Here is a 13,682-nt window from a genome sequence, read left to right on the forward strand (position 1 = left end):
GTGAAAGCTGAGGTACTCAACAGCCTTTCTCTCTCAGTTACTACTGTCATTTCCTCTTACTGTATCTGAACCACAAGGCAAGGAGTAGGGGAATGAATTCCCTTCTAGGAGAAATTGAGATTCTAGGACACTGGGGCTGGAAAAGACATGCTTCGGGGGGATCATGTCAGGACACTAACATTGCCACTCCTACAGCCTTCTAAGCTGGACCACCTATGGAGAAAGGCTCAGAGTTGGGTCTGTGTAGCCTGGAGAAAAGAAGGTTCTAGGGAGACCTTGCTCCAGCCTTCCAGTACCTAAAGGGGGCTTAAAATAAAGATGATCTAGTTGCCCAGAGAAGCTGTGAATGCCCCATCTCTGGAAGTGTTTAAGGTCAGTTTGGTTGGGCCTTTGAACAATCTGATATGGGGAAAGATGTCCCTTGCCCAGAGCAGGAAGCTGGACTAGATTTTCTTTAGAAGGTCCCTTCCAACATAAACTGTTCTATGATCACATCAGCACCTATGGACTTTTGTGTGTACAGTTTTCTTAAGCATTCCCTGACTTCCACAAAAGATAGAACTTATTGCTCCAGCCTGTTCCTCCAGCCTCTAGTATCTGGCATTCCCAAAGGCTGGTCTGTAGGGGTCAGTTTTAGGTGAATGTTTACAGGCACAGATGCAGATAACTGGAAGCAGAGGGACTGCCCAGCAGACTCCGTATCCCAGAAGTAAGCAAGGCTGACGAGGGAGGAGTGACTGACTGAACATGCCCCCTGAAGGAGCAGGCTGATTTGTGGAAGGGTTGAGTGGGGTTATTCAAATATGGCACTGCTCCCATAATGGTCAATAAACAGGTCACATGCCAGCAGTTCATGAGCCTCACTTCACATACCACACTGGTCTTTCTATAAGGATTGAAGCAAAGTCAGCATTCAGCATTTAAACTTTTTCCATGCCCAGTTTAAGCAGGTCATCAGTCTCACTGAGCAATCAGTAAGCATTTTACATACTTCCCCCTTTTATTGCCTCTGTGCTAATAGAATCCCTTCCTTTTTCCTCAGACACAATTCTCTTTGGGCTTTAGCTTTCCTATTTTCATCCCTGGATGTTTAAAAAATGTTTCTGTACTCCACCCAGGTAACCTCTCCTTGCTTACACTCCCTGTATGCTTCCTGTTGTGCTTGATTTTCACCCTTTTCCCTGCCTTCACGTTTCTGACATCCACTATCTCAGAGTCACTGCAGCCAAAGCTGCCTTTGATTTTCACATCCCTAACAAGCCCTCTCTTGTTGGTGCATATAAGGTCAAGCAGACCATTGCTTCTTGTTGGATCCTCTACCACTTAGAGGACAAAGTTACTGAAGGACTACAGGAACAACCTGGATGTACTGTTATTGCGTCTTCAGCAGATCTCAGGGTGGTTGAAATCATGCCGTTAAGATGAGGGACTGTGAATGTGAGAATGCTATTAACTATCTGAAGAGGGCCTGGTCCACTTGTTTTTTTCTGGTTAAGTGGCCTATAGCACATACCTTCTATAAAGTTAGCAATATCTGCCTTCTCTTTAATCCTCACCCATAGCTGTTTGTTGACTCCTCATCCATTCGCAGAGCTCCATGTGCTCTAGCTGCTCTGTCACATAAAAGACAGCTCCCCCCCCTCAGCTTCCTTTTCTGTCCTTCCTACTGAGTCTGTATCCTTTCATTAGAATCACAGAATCATAGAATCGATTGGGTTGGAAAAGACCTCCGAGACCATCGAGTCCAACCTTTGGTCCAACTCTAGTCCATTTACTAGATCATGGCACTCAGCGACACGTCCAATCTCAGTTTAAAAATCTCTAGGGATGGTGAATCCACCACCTCTCAGCCCATTCCAATGCCTGATTCCTCTCTCTGGAAAGAATTTTTTTCTGATATCCAACATAAATTTCCCCTGGCAGAGCTTAAGCCCGTGCCCCCTTGTCCTATTGCTGAGTGCCTGGGAGAAGAGACCAGCCCTCACCTGGCTATAACTTCCCTTCAGGTAGTTATAGACAGTGATGAGGTCACCTCTGAGCAAAAATATGGAACGCTTCACAAATTTGCGTATCATCCTTGTGCAGGGGCCATGCTCATCTACTCTGTATCGTTCCAATTTTAGTATATGTGCTGCCAAAGCAACATTTGAGTTCTGGGAACCATCCCAGCTCTTCTCCAACAGGATAGTAGCACTGCAACTGCACACACTTCTTAACTCATTGTGTTAATTCCTCTGTGCACTGAAGTACAGCCCCTTTAGAGAAGCAACCCAGTATATTCAGTTGCTGGAGAGAATTTGGCAAATATCTCCTAAGAGTTCCTTGTAAACAACTCCTTCCTGGCATGGTAATGCTGAATGTGGCTGTACTAAAACTCCATTTTTTGACTTTGTCACCCCTTCCTGACATATTCTCCCATGTCCTTTGCCCAGTTATCCCATCACATTACCCCATGCCCTTTACTCATCTTAATATAAGAAATAATGTATTTTACAGTGAGAACAGTCATTCACTGGAACAGCCTTCCCAGGACTGTGGTAGAGTCCCCATCACTCATGATTTTCAAGATGAAACTGTACAAGGTGCTAGATAGTCTCTTCTAAACTTCATTTTTCATGAAAGGTTGTAATAGATGATATTCCAAGGTCCCTTGCAATCTGGGCTGCTCTGTGATCCTATCAGCCTGTTTGTCACTCTCTCACAGGACTGTTGGTTATAACCTCTCTCCCCCCACCCCTTATTCTTACAAAGCCCTCCTAATGAGATCGGACATGCCATTTACAAAAATAGAGAGGTGTATTCTGCCTTGAAAGAGGAAAGAGACCAAAAACCCCTAGTTTAGCGAAATTTCTATTTCTGCTCTGCAAAATCTTGTTTGCACAGCAAGGCCGCTGAACAGCATGAAGTGCTAGAGCCACTTTGTTCAGGTACAATTGTCTAGTAGTTATAGAGACTAGTGTACCATGGTTAGAAGTCATACATTAAACTAAGCTAGACATTTCAATAGGATGAAATTGTAAAGAGCCAAGATTTTGTAGAGTTAGAGCCAAGGTTTTGCAAGTTTTACAGGTCATGTCATCAAACAAAGAAAAGACAAAAGTCCAGCAGTGATGAAGACTCTTCAAGACCACCCCGAGGGATGAAGTCAGGAGACCACTACCCAAATTTGAAGCCAAAAAGAAAGCTCCACCCAAGATTCAGCCTAGTCATTAATATGGAAATTAGAAGGTGTTAACTATGGACTTAAGACTATAAAATAGCTTATTTTCCATAAACAAGTTAGACAAGTTTTTGCCCAGTATGAACTGGCTTACCTCCAGTGTTGTCAATAAATACCTTTGTTGCTATTAGAATAAAAATCTTCTCTTAGCAGTTATTTTTGTGACATTTTCACTTATCATGCCTCATGAGCAGAAGCTAACCTGCAAATAGGATCCCACGATCCCTGTTGTCAACATGGGTTCTGCAACACAGGTGCAATCTGGACTCCGTGGTATATTTTAACATGGGCAACCTGGCTCCAGGGATAGTCTGGGGACGTCTCATAAACCAAATCAAGTCTTTCTCGTTGATGTTTTCGAGGTTTCTGAGAACTTCACTTGGTTGTTTTGGCTGACTAGAAGAATTAGATTAGTTTGTACTGTAATAAGGGCAGAAGAATCAAAATCACAAAGCAAAAATTTCAAAACCTTTGTATTTTGCACTCTGAAAGGGTTAATAAGATTAGGACAGGAAATTGATATTTCAAAAATTGGAGTAAAATACACAAAATATGCAGCTCTAAACTTTAATTCCTTTGCTTATTTGCCACATTTGCAACTACCATTGAGTTATAAAACATTTCTTAATATTAAAATATTTCCAAAACACTTAAAGCAGCTTGCGCTTGCTGAGTATGTTTTCCTTTATAAACTGTCTTCAAAAAAACCCCAACCATATGGATCTAGATTTTTTACAGCATCTTTTTCTGAGCCAGCTCTCTTTAAAAAATAATTAGAAAAATGATAAAAACAAGGAATGCTGTCAGATTTTTAAATGTTTTTACCCAAAAACATTAAACCTGGATTTATCCAATGTATTATAAACCAGACAAGCATTGAATGGATCCCATTGCCTTAAAAGTTCTGGTTACATTTTGCAAGTACATTTTTGAAATGTCTGTAATAAATCCACACCTTCTAGGAGATTAAGAGAAAGAAAAATTGTTGATTACCTCTCTGTTACTGTCATTTTTTAGTTACTGTCAGTAAAATGAAGTCTCTATCTGTTACTGACTGAAAAACATAACACTTACTTTTAGAAGGTCTGCTTTCATTGCAAAAATAGAGAACAAAACTGCTGATTATTCAACTGACAGTGTTTTTATGTAACTGAAAAGGTGCTAATTGAAAACATGTTAGATTGATTTAGAAACACAGGGCTCAATTACCAAGTAAAATTATGGATAATTAAGGGAATGTTTTACATCCAAGATGAAATGTAATTTCTTTGCAATGAAGTAGGGCCTTTGCTAGTGGTAAGAGTGAGGCAGAATTTAATCCTTATGTGTTCTACTACTACCAAAATGACTTAGATAAGAACCTGGAGTACTTCTGTTAGGTCTTCATAGAAATCCACAGTAATTATTACTTTTCACAACAAAGAACCTAGAACATAAACAGCAATATTATCGCCATACCTATCTAAGGATTTTTATACTCTACTTCTGTTTTTTGGTTTTCTCTCAACTTATTTTAAGCTTATATTTATATCCAGATTTGTAAAGATTTCTGTTATGAATTTGAAACTCAGATCTACTTCCTTCCTCATATATCTTCTTCATTAGAGGTATGTCTTGCAGAGGAATGCCGTGTGCTTTCTGATCCAGCACAGCACTGCACCATGCTCTGCAAAGATGAGACTTAAGGAAACTGAGTTTAGATCCTTGATACCCTTTTGGAGAGCCGCAGATATACCTTCATGTATATTCCTTTTAAATAGATTAATAGGTCTTACTCTGCAGAGCCTGGTATCTAATATGTACCAGCTAGCGTGGAAATAAATATGGGCCTGCAGTAACTAATGTTTCCCATAAAGAGTTATGGATTGCATAAAAGCTCAGTTATGCATCTGGAATTTGTCTGAAAACAAACATTGTTTCTATTTCAGTCACAGAGAGAACTGAGCAATGATAAGTCCTAGTCTCATCAAAATTCATTTTCTGTCTCTCTTGCTCTGGAGCCTCCACTGCCATCTGGTATATTTTATTTTCTTCCTCTTCAGATGCATATTCTTAAGAGCCAACTGCTATACAGCCCTCAATCTCTCAATGCCTTTCTCCAAAAGTTCCAGGCTTGAGTTGCACCAGCTAGTCTGTTCACTGCTGGAGTCTTTAAGTTACACGGACTCACAGAACCCAATATCAGATTTTCACCTTGGATGAAATGATATGTCATTAAGCCTAGTATTACTCAAGCTAAACATGAACCAGATGAGTGAGTAAAAAATCAAGACTCAGGTATTTATAGAAGAGTTGACTGGACTTCATTCAGGTATCTCGGAATCCATCTCTCATTACTTCTGATGAATACCGGAATGATCCTTACATTTTATCCAAAATGGCATTTTTGACCCTAATTGTTCTACACCAACTATTAGTGAATGTTCAGTGACTGGTAAAATTGCTAAGAAATATATTGTAATCTACAATATCAAATTAGCTTCAACTGATTTACCATGCAGATGAAAAATCATAAATCATTTGGCATGTTGACTTTCTCCCTTCTCTTCCACATATATAGATTTTCCTCCAGTGATAGTTGCAGAATCATTTCCGGCCTGGATACCAGGTGTTATCTATATGATGGTGACACTTAAAAATGGGCTTGGCCCAGCATCTCAGGAAAGTGGATCATCTTTGAAAGCTGACTTTGGGGTACTTTACAAGTGTTTCATGAATAATAAATTAGTGCTAAACTTTGAGGAAAGGTTATAAAATTCACCTTTAGTTTCAAGTTTAGAACATGAGTTCTAACTCTGTTGCTAGGTAGTTCATACACTGATTTTTTTTTTGTTTTGAACTATTAAGTTTCTTTAAATAGCCTGTTATTTGCCCATCTAAATTACTTTTTGCCCAGATTGAAGTAAGGAATTTCAACACAGTCTTCTAAAATTACATCTGAATGCATTATCTCTCAAGAGCAACTATCACTATCCTTCATGCAATTACTAGAAAGTGATTTCCTGAGCAAATTCAGGTCAAAACCTCCAGATCTAGAAATCACATATCATCAGTGTTCTTACTGTCTGAAACTTATTACAGTGGTTAAAATACTTTTTAAAGTAATGTTCACTGCCCTCCAAGAAGAGTTTTGTATTTTTCTTCCTATGTGGCATGTGAAATATTGCAAAAGTTCCTCATCTATGTACATGTCTGCAGGATTTCAATTTTGTTTTGCTTCTTTTTCAGTGCAGAACATGCACAGCTTTCTAAGCTCTACTTCATAACTTTATATGTCAGATTAGATGAGGGCAAATTTTTTAATGACAATTCCATTTCTGCAAAAATAATTTGTAATATTTTTGCCGTACATGTTAATTAAAACTGGTTTTCTTGACACTGCTAGATCTCTGCATCTCATAGTATATTTTAGTGTTTTACATATGTTTAAGTCAAAAGTACTCTCAGTTCATGGAGTATTTCAATGAAATAATGGTAAAATTCCAGAAAGTTTATTAATGCTTAAATATTTTCTATAGTTTCACAGAGGATTCTAACCTATAGAATTTTACAAAATAAAATTAGTAATGTAAATAAAACACATATTTACTTATTCTATTTGTTTTCTGCTAGGAATTTTGACGATTTCAATCACATTGCACTCACTAGGCATATTTTGATGACATTTGTAACAATAAATTTCTCTGTTGAATATTGAATGTGGTGGTTAAAATTACACTACCCAGACAGGAATATTTCCATACTTCATACAAAGTTCCTGCAAATATTGTACTAATTATTTCTATTTCTATTTTGAAGAAATTACAATATTTTTGTAGAACAGTATAAAAAGTAATAGTTTTAATAATGATGAAAGTATCATAAAAAGCATAGGAAAGAAAAAGGAGGAAAATATAAATAAAAAAGGAGGATGCCAAAGTATCTACTGTGAGAGTAATGGAACAGCAAGTTGGCAAGATAAAATCTATGTACTGGTATGAATAATTCTTGTTCAGAGGGTTTTATGATCCCATTTACAATCCCAGTTTTGTCTGCTCTCATGAAAACTACAAAAGAAGAAAGAAAACTAAAGGAATGATGATAAGTAAAACTGATCATTATGCATATGTCTTTATAGGAAAATGGTAATAATAATTAAATTGAAATAATAATAACCTAGAATTTTATTAGTGGAATTACACCTTAGACATGCTACAGGGAATATGGCAATACAGAATATGCCTACATTAGCAAGTAATGTAGTAAAAACAAGAACCCTCCCTTGGCACAAACATGGTAGGTATGTACAGGAGTTTGAGAATTGCATTGGGAATTGGACCAATATGTGGTGAGTGGAGAAAGAAACACTGCTTAACTGAAACGATCTGATAAATGGGAAAGGTTTTTTATAAGCTGAGGTAGCAGAATACTGAAATATGAAATAGTGAAATATCGGTAGGTACTGTTGGTGCCTAGTGACTCAAGAAAAAGTGAAACTTTTCTTAAGAAGCCAAGCTCCTTGAATGCAAACTTGATAATAAAAAGGCATTTAAGAGCTGGGGTTTTTTTATTGAAAAGGGGATTGAGATTCCTTCACATCAACCTGTGTAAGTCTTTTGTTGGTCAATACCACAGAAGCAATGATTATACTAACAATAACATACCTTTTTTTTTTACTTTTCTTCTCTAAAATCCTTCTGAATTTACTCCTTTGAAAATTATTGAAGGGTCCTTAACCCTAAACCCTTAGGAGTCTTTTTTAGCAATCAATGAGCTCGGGGCAATAAAAGGTAGTACTATGCCATAGTGCATCAAGAATTTTCTGATCCCACTCAATCCCTCAATTTCATAAGATAGTCATACCCTTAGTTCAAAGCTCATTCTTCTGTGAATATTTAAAAGTTATATAACACAGTTATGAAATACTGTAGTATTTTATTAGGGAGGTATCCACTGCAAGTTTACTTTTGTGAATATCATGTTAAGTGCCCCATCTGACTGAATTAATTTTATATTTGGTTTACAATTTCCTTATAGAAGAGGGGATTTTTTTCTTTATTTTTTAAGAAAATATATGAAAGGGATTTACCACTCGTTATGAAAGTTATTCTGGTTATCGTTCTGGTTAGCTGCCTGGAAAGTGCTGAGGAATATTATGTGCATGTGAGTTCTTAGTCTGAATAGATTTTCTGTCTATCAAATGAGATCCAAACCAGTTCTTTCAAGAATGATTAATTCTTATAGCATTCAGGCTTTTAGAAGTATTTCCCCAAGAACTGAATAAAAGCTTCTTTTAACACTGACCAGGACTGTATCAGCTCTAAGGTTTTTATCAGTAATTAAACAGATACATACATGTGAAAGCTTACCATGAATGATTGGGTGATGATGGGTTTTTTTCCCCTTTTTCTTTTTTTCTTTTTTCCTCTCTTTTATGTGTAAATATGATGCTTTAGTATGATTTGTTGGGCATGTCGAATTTTGTTACCTTGACTACTGCAGCCACTTACTTTCAAACCTTTTCTTTCTGTTATTGCGGCCCTCACCTTCATCCTGCAACTGTCACTAAAATAATTTTCCTTTGTCAGTGCTCAGATTATATCATTCCATGGTTTTGTATCTCACAGCACTGCTGTCTTATCTTCTGAATCAGAGCTATATGTTTTATCTCAAGTGACAAGGCCTTTTAGAAACAGCTTACATTTCCATTTTAGATAATAATTAGGTGTCTGATTCAAGTTTGCTTTCCTTGAGTCACCTTTCCCAGATGTAGCTATTGTGAAGTTTTCATCTCATGATGAAGTCAGTCTCAAATAGCTCACAGATGGAGACACATGGAGTGCCTTCATTGTTTGCTCTACTCTGTGCTTTATCATATGAAGCAGAAAAAATTCCAGGAGTTGAGGTAAACCAGGAAACAGAGAATCCACATTACAGTTACTAATTTTACCAATTCCCTAACCAACCAAAATACTGAAAAGAAAGTGTTTGTGACAATCCAAACTTCATTTTTTCTTATTGTGATGGCAACAAGAGAAAGAGACACTTCTTTCCAGTTCAAACAATTGTTTTCAATTGAATAGTTGCAGCACAGTTGTAGCGCTTTTTTTTATTGGAGGAAGAAATAATCACTATGTTGAACATTTTGCTTTTTCATATTCTCATCCCCCCCCCCCACCAAATAGTACACTGAAACACTTGATGGGAAAATTTTTGATTCAAATAGTTAAAAACAAATCCATTGAGTACATTTGGTAGTCTTAATGTGCATAATATTTTTGCCTGAGGATCTGAATGTGCATGAAAATCCTCCCCCTAGTAATGATATTTAACACTGCTGTGCAGCAAGGAGTAGTGTTCCAACATCTAAGACCAGTGTGATTCAATCCATACTTAAAATAGATGTGTTTTGCAGGTCCAAGGAAGCTCAGAAATCACAGGATGACATAGGCATTGCACTTAGATGTTCATTTACTCCCCCCTCAGCTTGGATTTTTCTCTTTACTGAACTATTATTTTGATTGTCTTATACCATCCCTCAGCTTCTCATATCCTTTCATGATGCTTTGTCTTCAAGAATTACTAGAGTTTTTTCAGGTAGAAACTGGTGTTGAGTATTTCACAAAACAACAGTCTAACCTACATGTTTCTGAATTCCTTCTCTGAGGTTTTTTTGAGTACATCTGTCAGGAACTTTTGCTATTTGCCTTCATATACTTTTCTAAAATGGAAACTAAAAAAAATATATATATAAAAGACAAAGGGGGGGGTTGTCATCTGAGAGATAGCAAAACATTTGTCCAAGTTTGCCCATGTTACAAATAGATAAGCAAAGAATCATTAAAACAACCTTGGGATTAGACATTTCAGAAGCAATATCTAATCTTAGAAAGAAAATTACAATGGAATCCAAGATGACACAGATGAATTGATTTTCATAAAGTGATATCATCATGGGAATTTAGACAAATGATAACATCAGAAGACAATTTACAGCTTTAGAAAATACTTTTCCTGATAATAACACACTTGAGCTTTGTGAGTTAAGTGAGGTGAGCCAGATGGATGTAAGAGGGTTTTCTGTTGCTTTTTGGAGGTTGGGATTTTTTCACTTTTTACAATGTGGAGCTATTCCAGAAAAAGGTTTAAAATAAAATTAATCTGATAGCCTTTTCCTAGAGCATTTGAAGTCTTGAAGTAAATTACGGAAGAACATGCAAATCCTATCATATAACTTGGAGAAGATTGTAGATAAAAGAAAAAGAGAAAAAACCACACACACACAAATATCTTCTTACATTTCCAGAAAATAAAATTGTTAACTTTTAAATTTAGAATCTAAACAATACAAGGATGGCTTCTTCTGGACCAAGACATGCCAGTAAGTCACTATTTTAGCTGCTCTCCCCCAGAGCCCTGTTGGAAATTATTGCCACCACTTATCTGTCAAGAGCTTAGTTCGTAAGTATACCTTGTAATATGCTCCAGGCAATAACACTCAGACAAGCTGGAGCCACCATTATACACTGTTTAGGGAAGCCTGTCTGATTTTTGCCTGAAGCAAATGAAAGACATTTGCTGTTCTCCTGGAAACAGTGAAGAACTGGAAGTAATCAGTTCCATTGGCACATCTGTGTCAACTAGGAATGCATTTGTCCAATGTTGGACAGATTTTGATTCTGCTTCTCTTGCTCTGACAGTATAATACCATATTATGCAATTATTTTTTATGGATTGAGATAGCACTGTGTCTTTAGACATTTTACACAGTCACCTTTCCATAACTTATCCTGTGAACAATCCTGAGAGTGTCAGTTTTCAGAAACCTATCCCCTTCAGTACTAAGGTCAAAATTATTCATCAGAGGCATATATAAAATTAAATCCAGGGGAATTTTTATTTTAAGGTGGCAGTATGCTTCAGAAAATTCTTATTTCTACTTTTAATGACAGTGTGTGTTATAGGTTAAACTGATTAGTCTGCCCCTTCACAGATGAATGCAGAAAGCCCTGTGTTCTTCAGTTCATGGCAGAATATGTTGTATAATACAAGCCTGTTCAGTGGAGTCAACTAAAGTTTCTGGAATTTTAAGTAGATTCCCTTTTTTTTTTTTAAGTGAATTTTTATTTTGTTTTGGGTTTATTTTTAAGTAGAAAGACATAGTCTGTCTTTTATTTGGTATTATAATTAAACAAAATAAAATTCAGGGGGCATGGACATGAGAGAAACAATGAAGAGTGAATACTCAAGGCTCTGACTGAACAGAAATTTTTAAGATCACAGGATAATTTCTCTTGGAAGAGATCTTGGGCAACTTGAGACAAGTCCAATCTCCTGCTCACAACAGGGCCACACTGGTGATCACACCAGGTTGCTGAGATTTTCATCCAGTCAGCACTTGAAAATCTCCAAGAATTGAAATTGAATGACCTATCTTGGCCATCTGTGTCACTGCCCTACTGTATTTATAGGAGAAAACATTTTCCTTATATCCCACCTGAATCACTTTTGTTTCAGCTTGTGCCTCTTGTCTCTCTGGTGCCCTGCACAGCTGTGTAGAGTCCAACTCTGTCTCATCAGTGACCTCCCCAATGACACTGAGGCTGCAGTTAGGTTCCCCCTAAAGCCATCTCTGCTCCAGACTGATTGATCTCAGCTACTCCAGCCTTTCCTCACAGGATAAGTACTCTAGTCCCCACCATCTCAGCAGCCTCACCTGAAACCTCTCCAGCTTATCAATGTTTTTCTTGTAGTGGAGAGTCACCCACTGAGGAGCCAGAAGGGTTCTGGCCAATTCCATGTGCGTAACCAAGATGGTCAGTACCTGCAGCTGCAGAGGGACTGTGGCAGTCAAATCTCACATGCTCAGGTGCCATCAGCAGGGAGCCAGGAGCAGTTACTAGGCAAACTGGCAATCTGAGCACAGTTGCATCCATATTGTGCACACCTGTATATATCTTATAGATATCGACATACACATTTCCACTAGTGTACTTTCATCCTGCTCAACCAGAGAAGGGAGTAGAATGAGGTTTTTGGTGCTGTTTGTGTTTTTGTGAGTAGTCTTTTCTGTCTGTGATCGGTGTGGCCAACTGGGTATATATACACAGAGGTACACATGTATGTATGTATGTAAGTATGTGTATATTTATGGTGTATACCACTGCTCTGTGTGTGGGGGGGTACTGGAAATACATGCTCTGCTTCACTACTGGTTGGACCTGAGGGCAAGGTGCTGGGGCACTTCACTTTTCTCAAGCTGTTGGGTGCAGCCTGATTTCCCTTTAATATTAAACTTTGAAAAAACTTCTTTGGAGAAGTAGTGAACACTGCATTATTGAGAAAGTATTACAAGGAACCATCTTGCTGTATCAGGAAGGTGATTTGTTAACATAATCAGCCATTACATAATGCCACAAGAATTAAGTTTTGGGCAGTAACATGCATTTGTATTTGTGATTTTTATTTACAAATATTTGTTTTTAGGAGAGGAAGAAGATTAACCTGATCATAGAAAAATTATGCATCATAAGTTGATATAAATCAACAAAGCTCTTTTAAAACAATATATTTATATATTAGATAATATTTCAATGACATTTGTAATATTGTGATCTGCGATCAAGCACAGGATGATAGAGATATAAAGGCAAGAAAATGTGCTACAATTTTATAGGTAGACCAATGACCTGAACTTCTCTTCTGGTTTCTAATTTTAAATAATTGAAAGGGAGCTGAGAGCATTGCAATAGCTGATTTTTAGGTACTCTGTCTCCCAATGAATAGATCTAAAAATATATGCACTAAAAAAAGAACACAACCTTGCTGAGCATGCCCTCTAATTTCTTCATGTTCATTTTACCATGAAGACATTGAAAGGGATTCTTTGAATGCAGGCTTTTAATAGTAGGATGTGTTCTGGCATGTGAAGCGCATTTCAGAAACACATGAAACTAAAACTGCAATAGATTAAATTTTACCCCCAAATCAAATACTACTGACCTAATTAACAATCTGAATTAACAGCCATCATGTATTCATCAGGAAGATTTTTCTTTTTATTAATCTCTAATCACGTAATCCTCAGAGTGCCAGTCAAGTTCCTTGGTCACATCAAATGTTATGCAGACAATTAAACTGAAGAGTGAACTGAAATTCCTTTTTAGTATTCATTTATTTGAAAGTTATAAAACTTAGAAGTACCAGTGTTTGACAGTAAAAGACTTTCTGAATTTCTTACTAAATTTTATGGGCCACAAACTGAATGTGTCTAAAATTCAATTTCTTCTACTCTTTAGCAGAGGCATTAGGACCTCTCAGATTATAGAGGCAATACGACTATTCATGTTCTCTAATAGTGAAGGAATGTCTTACTGCCACATCAAGATGAAATCTCTTTGCCATAATCTTGTTATTAATTGCAATTATATTGGATATCTATATTCAGAGTTATATGTGTTCACTCTGTCTTTCATTCTTGGTT

General features: G+C 37.1%; 1 non-coding gene across 1 annotated transcript; it reads right to left on the bottom strand.

The window, feature by feature from the left end:
• Window positions 1-2,040: 2,040 nt before the first annotated feature.
• Window positions 2,041-2,143, bottom strand: LOC139681052 (U6 spliceosomal RNA). Its single transcript, XR_011699457.1, has one exon. It is a non-coding gene; the product is annotated as a U6 spliceosomal RNA (small nuclear RNA).
• Between the last annotated feature and the right edge of the window lie 11,539 nt (window positions 2,144-13,682).

Source organism: Pithys albifrons, chromosome 1 (genome assembly GCF_047495875.1).
Source record: "Pithys albifrons albifrons isolate INPA30051 chromosome 1, PitAlb_v1, whole genome shotgun sequence".
Classification (NCBI taxonomy): domain Eukaryota; kingdom Metazoa; phylum Chordata; class Aves; order Passeriformes; family Thamnophilidae; genus Pithys; species Pithys albifrons.